Here is a 12,268-nt window from a genome sequence, read left to right as displayed (position 1 = left end):
TCTGAATCTTACTGAATCTCACAGGCTCTCTGTGTTGCCTGTTTTTACCTGGAGGAACTTCAGCTCATTGATTGGCTGAAAGTTCCATGGGCATCAGAGTCCCACGTGGGTTACTCGGCCCTACCAGTCCCTGATTGATTGATCAAGGTGAGATATGAGTCACTTAGTCCTGACACTTAGTAATGCAGTCCAGATGTCCAACTGGCACTCCCTAGACAGATAGGCGCCAATGGATGACCATTGATCATGATAGAAAGGCTTAGCTAAGTGCATCCCCCTTTGGGAGCTGTCCTAGGACCTTAAATCACCCTGCATGAATAGTCTCTCTGTGGCTGCACCACAGAGATGAACAGAGAAATGGGGCCTCATTTGGAAAGGCTCAGAACACTTAATTCTGCCTTATTAATAAGCCTCGCCGCTACACACATATATTAATGTAATAAATGATTGCTTATGCTTTATAAATAAATCTAATTAAAATAAAAGCTTAAGTTTTGTATTTATCTTGTACCATAGAACATGATTTTCTTTGTATTTCAAGCCCACAAAGTGTCCAAATGTTCTATGATCATTTCTTTCATCATTAGGGACTAAATATACCAAACGTATGATGCTAAAATCCTGAAAAAAGGATAGGCTCCATTTCGTCAGTAGATTGGAGTCCAAAACTGATTTGGGTCAATATACATTACCTTTGAAGATAAGGTACAGTCTACTGTAGGGAACCATCAACTTAGAAAGCATTGGCCTTCCCTGGGGGTCAGGTAGGTGCAAAAGATAAACCTTTATCCTATCTTTATCTTAAGATAAGTGTCCAAGCAGTATTTTTCCAAGTTTCACCAAGCTCATCATGTTGCCATAGTAGACAAAGTTCTATAAAATGTTAAATAACTTTAGAAAAAAGCATCTTGGTCTTTCAGTACTGTACAAGGTGAATTAAACTGTCCCTGGTAATAAAAAGTAATTAGAAGCATCCCAGAAACTTTATCTCTAGAAACATTAGCTGTTTTATATCATGTAATTTAGTGTGATGTTGTCAGAATTCAAGGACATTATCACACACAGAAATTGGTTCAGTTAAATCTAAAAAATACAGCTAAACATGGGTTTAAATGTAAAATAGAAGTCTTACCTCTTGTCAAAAGATTTAATTCAAGAAGCGATGTAATAAATGATTGCTTATGCTTTATAAACAAATCTAATTAAAATAAAAGCTTAAGTTTTGTATTTATCTTGTACCATATAACATGGTTTTCTTTGTATTTCAATCCCACAAAGTGTCCAAATGACGCACTACATGATATAAGGAAGATTATCACATGCATATCGGTATTATCTTTCTTACGAAAATGCATTCCTTTCATTACCTTTTACTTTTTAAAATGAACTCAAATTGTGTATAATGTAATAATTTAAGTAGAATAGATTCTAACAATATAATGATCCAGTGTGTTGCACTACTTCACTGCTTCACTGCTCTATGCCGTCTGGAAATAAATCCTCAGACTGCTCACTGCCCTGGGCTTGTACCAATAAATTACAGGAGCACGTCTATATATCACTGCGTTGAAGCAGAAGACACACAATCACTGCAAACACATCCTAAATACAGTGTTCCAACACCTTTGACCTCATCCAGAACGTATCATTTATTGAAAGGGATTGCTGTCAGAATGCACATCTGAATCCCAAACAGAATCTCTAGTAAAATACGATCATTTGTGAAACAGGCAAATGACTGTCTCAGGGGCCCATTCCTCATTGTCAGACATATGTATGCAATGCTTTCACCGTGCATTGAGCAATAGGGATTAAAAACACCGCAGGTAAGGTTAGATGTCATGTTCTATGATCATTTCTTTCAGCATTAGGAACTAAATATACTAAATGTATGATACTAAAATGTTATTTTCACATATATTAATGTAATAAATGATTGCTTATGCTTTATAAATAAATCTGATTAAAATAAAAGCTTAAGTTTTGTATTTATCTTGTACCATAGAACAAGATTTTCTTTGTATTTCAAGCCCACAAAGTGTCCTTTGATCTCTATTCTGTGGTAATCCACAATGACCCCGTTCTTCAGGTGATTCATCATGTCCTCCCTCGTCTGTTGAGAGGCCATCCCGATCTCTTCTGCCGTGGCATGCTTCATACACGCTCTCTTGAAGTGAGCAGGAAGCTGATCAAAAGTATTCAGGCACATCTTGCACACCAGGGGAATCCTCGCGGGTTTCCTTTGAAAATAAATAATACCATCTGTGTATAGAAACAAGCTAAGACTGATTTCTTAAATTATCCTTAAAATTCTCTCTCATAGTTTGAGCATAATGATTTTATTGCATTTATATAAGAATTGCTCATTGCTCCAAAATAAATAATGGTTTCATAAAAAAGTGAACACTTACTTGGTCTCAGTCACAGACTTTCCAATAGAAGCCATTGTGGAGTTCAGCAACTGCAGGTCCTAGAAGTGGGGAAGGAATTTTAAAAGAGAAATTGAATTACAATACAGAAGGAATGGCTGAGGGTTCACTGAAATATATAAATATACAAATTCCAAAGACTGAGTCCATATAGAAACAACTACTTTTCATTTTCAGTATAAGAAAAAAAAAACATTATCTTCCAAAGCATCATAAAATTGTCCCTTCTTCCAGACTCTACTTCTCTCTTGTAGTAGTACAGCAGACCTTTCCAGGTGAGCAGATCACAGAGTCCGAAATAAGCTTCCTCCATCAAACAAAGTACCTGAACATGACTCTGTCTTCATAAAAGCGCCCCTGTAATAAAGAGATTAAATCCAAAATCAAGAGGGCAGTTGCCTACTGAAATACAAGAAGTCATCAATTTTAACCTAGCAACACATTAAAGGCTGCATCTATACAAGTGCGATTCTAGAAATGCTCACCAGATTACGTTTTAAGAAGGAACTGCACCTCAGGTTCCGCTGAGATCTTAACTCGGATGGCAGGATTCAGAGTCCAGAGTGCGGACTGATGGCGAACGGAGGGTCCACATACTGTGGATCCCTCAGTGATCTTCCGCGTATTCAAACCGCCAGCGTGTGACTCCCCTGTCCCTGTGACCTCATTGGTCTGCTCTCTCCTCTGTGCAGCCGAGCCCGACTCACGGTAAAGTGAAAAAAAAGATGCCCTCAATGTGAGATTTACTCTGGAGCGAGGATAGATGTTACCTTTTTATCATTGAACAGGATGTATGTGATGTGGCGACTAGGTTCAATTTTGTATCCTCTTTAAAAGATTAAGGACTGGGGTGAGTGTGATTTACCACCCTTTCAGCTAAGAACCCGACTTGCGCATCGTTTAAGCTGCATAGACTCGGTCGTTTAACTCTTCTCCATTAGCAGGGTTAAGGTTAAAGAAAAAAACATTGCTGACTTCTTTTTTTTTTGCCAGCCGCTAGCGCTGATTAGCAAGGCTTGTATTTCATGTTTTGCAAGTTGCATCCATTTTAAGAAAAACAAGTCGCGTTAAAGACAGGAAATGAATACTTGCATTTAATTAAGTCTAGCCGTAGGCGGTTGTCTGTAAGGACCAGTTCTGTTCGAGAAGACACAACAAAGAAGGCACCGCTGGGATTCGAACCCAGGGTCTTCTATTTACTAGGCAGGCACTTTAACCAACTAAGCCACGGCGCCCCAGGAGTGCTGTCCTTTTGCAGCCACTTGGACACACCACTCAGACACATCTGCATTCGGTGTGTGCTCCGCCTGCTTGCTGAGCAAGTTGCCACCTTTACATACAATAGCAACATCGACACCAAGAGAAAGGATGACAAATGGCTCTTATCTGGAACTTTTCATGTCCAAGGAGCTCAATGTGCTTTCTGTGTACAACAGGGCCACTGAACTCCACACTGGCCACTGAACCACAGCAGTGGCTTGCTGGCTTGACATCTCCCAAGGAAAATGTTGAAATCACATGTGGAACAGGAAAATGACCCTCGAGTACGAGGGAAAAAAAAGAAAAAGATCATCTGGAGCGCGCCAACCCATGTCCGGACAGCCCAGTTTCGTCGACAAGGTGGCTGAGTGGTTAAGGTGATGGACTGCTAATACATTGTGCTCTGCAGTCATGGGTTCAAATCTCATTCTCGTCGCTCTCCATGTCCGACACATGTGCCTGTTTGACGTCGGCCCTCCTGTTGCTTGCTCCGGTGCTAGAGCCGTACATTTTCTAGCGGTGGCTGAACATGGTATAGTAGGCCAACGTCGGTATCGAGCAGTGACAGTAACAGTACTTACTGCGCCCCATAAGAAATCGTTTGTCCCTGTTCAAAAGAGATTGTGCGATGTCCTGCGGTGTTTGTAAAGCAAACCTTTGACAGTTTGAAAAGAGGAATTTATTCTGCTTCCTGTGCGTGCAGTAGTTACAAAGTTGAACGTCTTTACACGATCTGCTGCAGTTTTCAGTGGGCGGGCTTTGTCAGATGGCTTGAAAAAACGCACTGTGTTTCGGCTGAACTCCACACTCATGAGCAGTGTCCTGCATGTTTTCTGTGTATAGCTGTCTTTTAACGCATACAGAATTCATTTGAAATCATTGATTTCTCCAATTAACAAGGGTCCCTTTTTGAACCTGCGAGAAGCATTCTTTCAATGTAACAGATTTACTCCGGGGAAAGCCAGCATGACATTGAGAGTAGCTCAAGCTTTCAGCACCCATATCGGACTGCGTGTATGCAGACACCACTCAGAATCCCCTGTAAGATTCTCCCTCAATTCCGTTTTTCAGTGCTTTAGCTCTTTCAAAAGGCTTCGCTTTGCTAGTCACAATCCAAGGCTCATGATAGCATTTGAAAACATTAACCACTGCGTTGGCCGGGAATCGAACCCGGGTCAACTGCTTGGAAGGCAGCTATGCTCACCACTATACCACCAACACATGCCCACAGGAAGCCTGCAGGACACCACCAGAGAATGCTTTTTTTAAAAAAATTTTTATTAAACAGAATTTACAAATACAAATACAACAAGAGGATCAGAGTCATGTACAAGAGAAAAAAAACGCAGCAGAAAAAAGCATTTAACTACCAGAGGTAATTAAGTAATTATGTGATCAAATTGTATATTTTACACGTATCATATTTTCCTTGCTTTAATATTTCTCAATTATTTATAAACTTTAGTTTCAACATGCATGCGTTTCCTGTAAAAAATAAAACTCAGCACACAGTTTTTCTTTTAACAACATTTCGAGTACCTCTGGCATTCATGAAAAAGACATACACAAAAGCAAATAACTAACTCTAAGACTGTCTAAACTATTGAGTTTTTCAAAGAACCAGAACTATAACAGTCCTTAACACTTAACTACACCATTCCAAACTAACACTAAAGAAACACTAGTATATACTGGTATAACAAATAAAACCAAACATAATCATTAACTGAGCAGTCACTGGGAGCAAATCTCCTTCCCGTCCACAAAGGCCCTCGCTCCCACAAAGTAGGCTCTCCTCCCCTCTCTTCTGGCAGCTTCAACCTGGGGCCACAGCTGGTTCCTGGTACTCCTGTCCGCAGCAGACAGGTCCTCTGCAAACCTCAGTTTGTTCCCATTCAAATACTCATTCCCCCTCGCCGCTCGCCACAGCATGTCCCTCGCCGTCCTCTTGGTGAACTGTATTATAATCGATCTGGGGCGCACTTGCCCAGACATGTTCGCTCTCCCGAGCTTGTGAACAAAGTCAATGGCCGATATTACGTCCTCCTGGTCCGGCAGGTCCTTTTACAGATACCCTTCACTGTTGCAACAAGGTCCTTATCACGTTCCTCTTTAACTCCAAATAATTTTAAATTCCATCATCGACGGTATCTATCTACATCGTTCACTTTCAATTCAAGTTCTTTAATATGCTTTTCTTGTTTGGTATTTACTTGTTTAAGAACTTTTACTTCACTCTTTAAGTCTTCAACCTCTTTAAACACACAGTCCATGGACTTTTTAAGACTTTCGATTGCGACTGTATTAGATCAAGTCATTTCCTTCAGCTCACCCATGCTCTGTGCCATCATGTTGAAGATGTTGGTCTGGAGCTCCTCCAGCGTCAGGTCGCCCCTTCCTCTCTTGGCTGCCGGGGTTTTCACAGGTGTGCTGGGCAGGGACTCCGGCTCTTCCTCTGGCAGCTGAGTCTCACTTGGGCTGCGAGCGCTCGCGTACGAGCGCATCTCCAGCACTCTTTCCACGTCCCCTCCAGCTGCTTCACTTTTCCCTTTAGTTGCCATCAATTTTCTTGTAGTGCTATACATATACGATTGAGGTATCTTAGAGTTCTCCTTCGAAGACCCAGCACTCTCTTTTCTTTTCCCAGTGTTACTCATATCGAAATTCTTAAACCTAAAAAAAATCGTTTTTTTTTCTTTCAATTATAACTGAAGTTTAAACAAGTAGTGTTAAGTCCTTATTTTTCTGTAGTCAAAAAAAGCAAAAATTAACATTCAGGTCATGAAAAACTCAAAAAAAATCCTCAACCACTAAACTTTACCTCCCACCTGAGCGCCATCTTGAACGCCCCTACCACCAGAGAATGCTCAAGATTTCGGAAGCTGTCTCCGGGACGTGCTGATTCCACACATCCTGAATAAATCATGATATTGTTAGTTGCTGTAGCTAGACGTTCAAATGAGTTTCATGGCCAGATGGACTGTTTCCTCCAGCGGTATAGTATTGCAGTGAGACAGCACGATGCCTGCAAGACTACGTCACGCTAAACGCCACAGATTGTGTTTGTCCGTTCGTGTCAGTCATCCTGCAGCCACGGGAAGTGGGACACAAACATGCCGCAATGCTTTCAAGACGTTAGGATTTGTTTGTGCAACATCCGAGAAGAGTACTTGTGGCTTGAATGTGAACTGTACGTGCCCACCCCCTTTCCTCTGTAGTGCATGAGTTCCTCCCGGCATGCCCTTCGTCATTGTTCTGTCATCTTGTATTTAAAGGGTTGTATTTCTGCTGCTGAAAAGAATCAACGGGTTTCTTTGTTCCCAACGGAGCCCTTGTCTGTCATGAAATTCTTCAAAACCTCAAGCTAGAAGAAGACGACAAATATGAAGCGTTACAGCAACGACATGCCATGAGACGATTGATAACGATTTCCATAGGATCCCCGTGGTTGCCTGGCAACCGTCAGCTTTGCGCAGTGGCAGTATCGTAGCCTGTGAGGTTTAGCTGAGGCGGGATTATTGCTAGTTGAAAACTTTTCCCAATACCCCGCTTCCGCCGGTTTGCAATACAATCAGCGAAAGCTATTTTTGACAGTCTCGTTAGAGACTGAGCAAGGTGTTTAAAGACAGATTTGGTCATGGTGACATCATGGTAGAAAGAAGCGAGCTTGTTCCCAGTGGGCATTGATTCGTCGAATATACGTATATTTACGGCGAAATTACGGCTATACGTATATATACGTTGCCTCGACGTATAATCAACGTCGAATTGCAACCGTAAAATTGACGACATTAACAAACGCATATATAACGTCGAAAACACATCTAACACAGTGCCTGAGGCTTTTTACTGTATGTATCGTGTGTGCCGCAACTAGGAGTATACGGCACTCTGCACAGTGTACGAAGTAAATTATTTTCGCAGCAATTAATTTACATGTGTATAATAAATATAGTAAATATAATAAATTAATTACTGCGAAAATAATTTACTTCGTACACTGTGCAGAGTGCCGTATACTCCTAGTTGCAGCACACACGATACATACAGTAAAAAGCCTCAGGCACTGTGTTAGATGTGTTTTCGACGTTATATATGCGTTTATTCATGTCGTCAATTTTACGGTTGCAATTCGACGTTGATTATACGTCGAGGCGACGTATATATACGTATAGCCGTAATTTCGCCGTAAATATACGTATATTCGACGAATCAATGCCCACAGCTTGGCATACAAGGGTTTTGCTGAGGGGGTCTTGCCACCTGCCTGAAAAAAAACAGTAAAATGTTTGAGTGCCTATAGAGTTTCTATTTTTATTTTCTTGACAAAAGTTGATACCATTTCCTGGACACCCCGTCCCCCATCAGTGTGCGGTGCCCGAGGAAAAATCTGTAGGGGGGCGTCTGAAATTCTGAGGGGGGAGTGATATTTCGGTTGAAACGGAGCTGTACGGTGCAGCTACCCAAATGAAATCTCGCAGCTATGCCATTGATTAGTGCTTCATGATAGAAGATAACGACTAGCAATCTGGTATTTGCGATGAAGTTCAGTTTCACATTTTTCGTCACTCTCATGGTTTGTATTGCCTGGAGCGAAAAGTACCATAAGCGTTCATTTTTGCAGCTACATGGACGTTCTGAATCGTTAAGAAAAAAATGTTGTAAAACCAACAGAAAGCACAGACTGCTATAACTAGTCCTAGTTATATAACGATTTTAAGTATAATGATAAACTACTGCAAGGAATCGGTCCACCTGAGCAAACAGGATCGTAATGTTGACACTCAATAATATGTGCTGTTCCTGGACGGATAGCCCTCCTGCCCATCAAACAGACTGAGTGACTGTTCGTGTCATTTAGTGTTGTCTGACCATTGACAAAGTACAACTATTTTTTTAGGGCGCAAATTAAGTTAGGTAAAACTTTTTGCCCAAAACTGAAGGGGCGACATTCCCCCCTCCCCCCGTGATGCCAGGCCTGTCCCCATCCTATTCCATAATGTCATTATATATAATACCATACAACAGTGACCGATCCTTACTAACTGCATGCGTTAAAATTGCACATCAGCTCATAGCAGGGGGCACATAGCCGCGATGTATTATCAATGTTAAATTTCAACCATAATATCGACAACATTAATAAACGCATACGTTGAGAAAATATCGAACCCAGCATATTTTCCGGTTATATACCACAATGCATTGCTAGTATTCGTTGGTCACCATTTTGGACACGTTTTTCAAACGTAGAAGTATATCCGCAAATATCTCAGCAATCCTCTTTTGACGAGTAAGTACGAACAATAATAATACTATCTGAATACATACAGATCTTTCTTAATATTATTTTGATTAAAATAGTATGTGAATAAGCAAAAAAATGGCACATAAAATAGTGTGAATGGGGAAGATGACACAAAATCGTTTTGCCATTTCTCTTATTCTTATTCTATGTTGTACTTTCAAACTTTGGGTACTCTTTAATTAGGACAGACTTTATTGCTCAACTGCTATGATGCAAGCCAAATTTTATACATTGATTTCAGCTTTGAGCTTAGTAAACCGTTCATTTTTTAGATTATACTAAAGAAGATATTAATCATCATTTATTTGGGAAGTAATATTATATAATTTTCTCCTAGCTGCGGTGCTGAAGTCCCACCCTACATCAACAGAAAAAGAAATAAAGGAGCACGCAATGTGTTACTTGAAGAATGCATATGCAAGGCAGGGGGCCAGGAGATCTGGACTCTGAAAATAATAGGTTTTTGGTTCTAACAGGACAATTAGACAGGGTTTGCAAATAGTGGACAAAAATCGTCTTAACTTCCATTGTAATATTTTTTTTTCTTGGAAATATAGAAGTTGTACATTTTAAAATGTATATTTGAATCAAAATGTGGTTTTGAGTTAGTGTGTTAATGTAATTAGTTTTGTGTTTGTCATTACTATACTGTATATTGCCATGTTACCAGAATTTGTAGCTGAAGTTTAAGACTAGTTGTGTTTTTTATGATTATTGCCCATATGTTGATTGTTGATTGATTGTATACAATGTATAATTTGAAATACATATGTTACAGGTGTGAATGTGTATTTTCAGAATAAATTTCTAAACCTAATCATTGGCTTGGTTTACTTGTTTCTACACCTATAAAATCTATCTTTGATGTATAATAGACCTCTACCCATATACGTATAATAGACCTCTAAAGTTATGCGTATAATAGACCTCTAACCATATACGTATAATAGACCTCTAAAGTTATCCGTATAAAAGACCTCTAACCATATACGTATAATAGACCTCTAAAGTTATCCGTATAATAGACCTCTAACCATATACGTATAATAAACCTCTAAAGTTATCCGTATAATAGACCTCTAAAGTTATCCGGAACTCCAACCATATATGTATAATAGTCCTCTAAATTTATCCGTATAATAGAACTCCAACCATTTATGTATAATGAACGTCTAAACATAGACGTATAACTTTAGACGTACATTAGAATTTCATTCTAGACGAATTGTAGACCACATTTAGACATCTAAGGTATGCGTTTAATAGACGTATATTATATGTCTTTTGCCCACTGGGTTACGTCTCAACAGAAACGCTCTTTAGCTCTTTCAACGTTATGCAGAGAACAGCGTCTGTCGAGATCACTTTTGAGTCAGCGCGAAACGCCGTGTGCTGTCAGTTTGATTTCATATTGCTCGTAGCGGCGCCCGGCTTTTGTCTGTCAAACGTTAGGTTGCGCTTCTTCATGCTGCATCGTCGGCATGAGTGGAGCTTTATAAACGTCTGTACTTACTGCGCCCCATAAGAAATCGTTTGTCCCCGTTCAAAAGAGATTGTGCGATGTCCTGCAGCAAACCTTTGACAGTTTGAAAAGAGGAATTGATTCTGCTTCCTGTGCGTGCAGTAGTTACAAAGTTGAACGCCTTTACACGATCTGCTGCAGTTTTCAGTGGGCGGGCTTTGTCAAATGGCTTGGAAAAACGCACTGTGTTTCGGCTCGGGAAACATCATGAGCAGTGTCCTGCATGTTTTCTGTGTATAGCTGTCTTTTAACGCATACAGAATTCATTCGAAATCATTGATTTCTCCAATTAACAAGGGTCCCTTAAAGGATGAGTCAACGTAACGTCTAATCGGATTAGTTTCTTTAGAGCTGGTTCAGAGTTTGCTCAAGAGTTTACCTTTCACAGATGCGCAAAGAAGAATGTTGGGGGTGCACGCTTCAAGGCGCCTTACAGCTGTAGGGAGTGATTCGAGACGATTCGTGGCGTGTGCTCGTTCCCATATACCGTACGACCCGGGGTGCAGTGCTAGGATGACGTACAATACCGCTTGGGCACGTAACAGCGTTATATGCGAGTGCGGGACGTGAGGGTTTTCGTTTGTTCGTTTTGTTTTGCTCTGCTTTGCTTTGTTTTGCTTTCCATCGCGTTGGTAAGAGCGTAAATAAAAAGGCGATTCCTGTGTCTACCACTAATGTAAGAGCTATTTCAAGTGCGACGTGGTGCGGCTTTTCAAATGCTTGTGGGCATTTCTCTGTTGTTGATTCTTTTTTTGTGTGTAACAAAGTGGCATTTTCATGTCCGGACGGGGAGACTTTATCATTCCGACATGAAGCCACCCTTAAGTCCTCTGAGGCGTGTCTGTCTGCAAGGCTTGTATTTTGGAAATGTTTTTTTGAAACGGAGAACGACTTTGAAATAGGCTTCCGCCGGCGCCTCGCGATCCAGGTAAGATTGTAGCAAGAACGCAGCGGCGGTGGGGCTTGCTGTAGTCGTGGCTGAGTGGTTAAGGCGATGGACTAGAAATCCATTGGGGTCTCCCCGCACAGGTTCCAATCCTGCCGACTACGTTGTCCGCCTTCAGTCGGTGTGTTTCGGCACAAGCAAAGAAGCGCGCCTCTTTGCTGTTCCTGGTGGTTTTAAAACGCCCAATCGCTTGTACCCGCTGCCTTGGAAATAAGTTCTTCAGCGTCCGCAAATGGCATTTTGCAGCTGGAAGCAGATGTCGACGCGTTTTGCACAGAGCACCAAAAAAGCGTCTTTTTTGAAGGCCCAGGCACTGAGCGTTGGTGGTTAAGTGGTAGAATTCTCGCCTGCCATGCGGGAGGCTCGGGTTTGATTCCCGGCCAATGCACTGGCTTTTGCAGTGAGCGGCTCCATCACTTGCATCCCCTTGCAACTCGCAACTGAAAACCCACTGAAGCTAAGCAGGTGTGAGCCAGGTCAGTACCTGGATGAGGATGAGCTACAGGGAAAAACAAAGCTTCCAGCTGGAAGCGGTGTTAATGGTGCCGGCGGTGGGGCGCTCACCCTGAGGTCTGTGCGGGTCCCAATGCCCCAGTATAGTGACGGAGATGCTGTGTTGTAAAAGGGCGCTGTCTTTTGGATGAGATGTAAAACCGAGGTCACAGCGCTCTGTGGTCATTCAAAATGACCACCAAAACCTTTGACAAAAGCTCTTGGTAATTGATGGTCTTCAATAATGCTTCTCCTTTAGGTACATTTTAAATCAGCTGAAAAATGCTGTGAAATGGGGGGGCACTTCAGGC

The 12,268-nt window shown here is 41.3% G+C and overlaps 2 non-coding genes across 2 annotated transcripts; one reads left to right on the top strand and one right to left on the bottom strand.

Moving 5' to 3' along the window:
• Nucleotides 1–4,838: 4,838 nt before the first annotated feature.
• Nucleotides 4,839–4,910, bottom strand: trnag-ucc (transfer RNA glycine (anticodon UCC)). Its single transcript has one exon. It is a non-coding gene; the product is annotated as a tRNA-Gly (tRNA).
• Nucleotides 4,911–7,153: 2,243 nt separating this feature from the next.
• On the top strand, nucleotides 7,154–7,295 carry LOC148631123 (U4 spliceosomal RNA). Its single transcript, XR_015934906.1, has one exon. It is a non-coding gene; the product is annotated as a U4 spliceosomal RNA (small nuclear RNA).
• The last annotated feature ends 4,973 nt before the right edge of the window (nucleotides 7,296–12,268 follow it).

This window comes from Lepisosteus platostomus, unplaced genomic scaffold (assembly GCF_059453375.1).
Source record: "Lepisosteus platostomus isolate fLepPlt1 unplaced genomic scaffold, fLepPlt1.hap1 Scaffold_80_H1, whole genome shotgun sequence".
NCBI classification, from domain to species: domain Eukaryota; kingdom Metazoa; phylum Chordata; class Actinopteri; order Semionotiformes; family Lepisosteidae; genus Lepisosteus; species Lepisosteus platostomus.
Note: the sequence above shows the minus strand (reverse complement) of the source record. Positions and strands in the feature narration are given on the sequence as shown.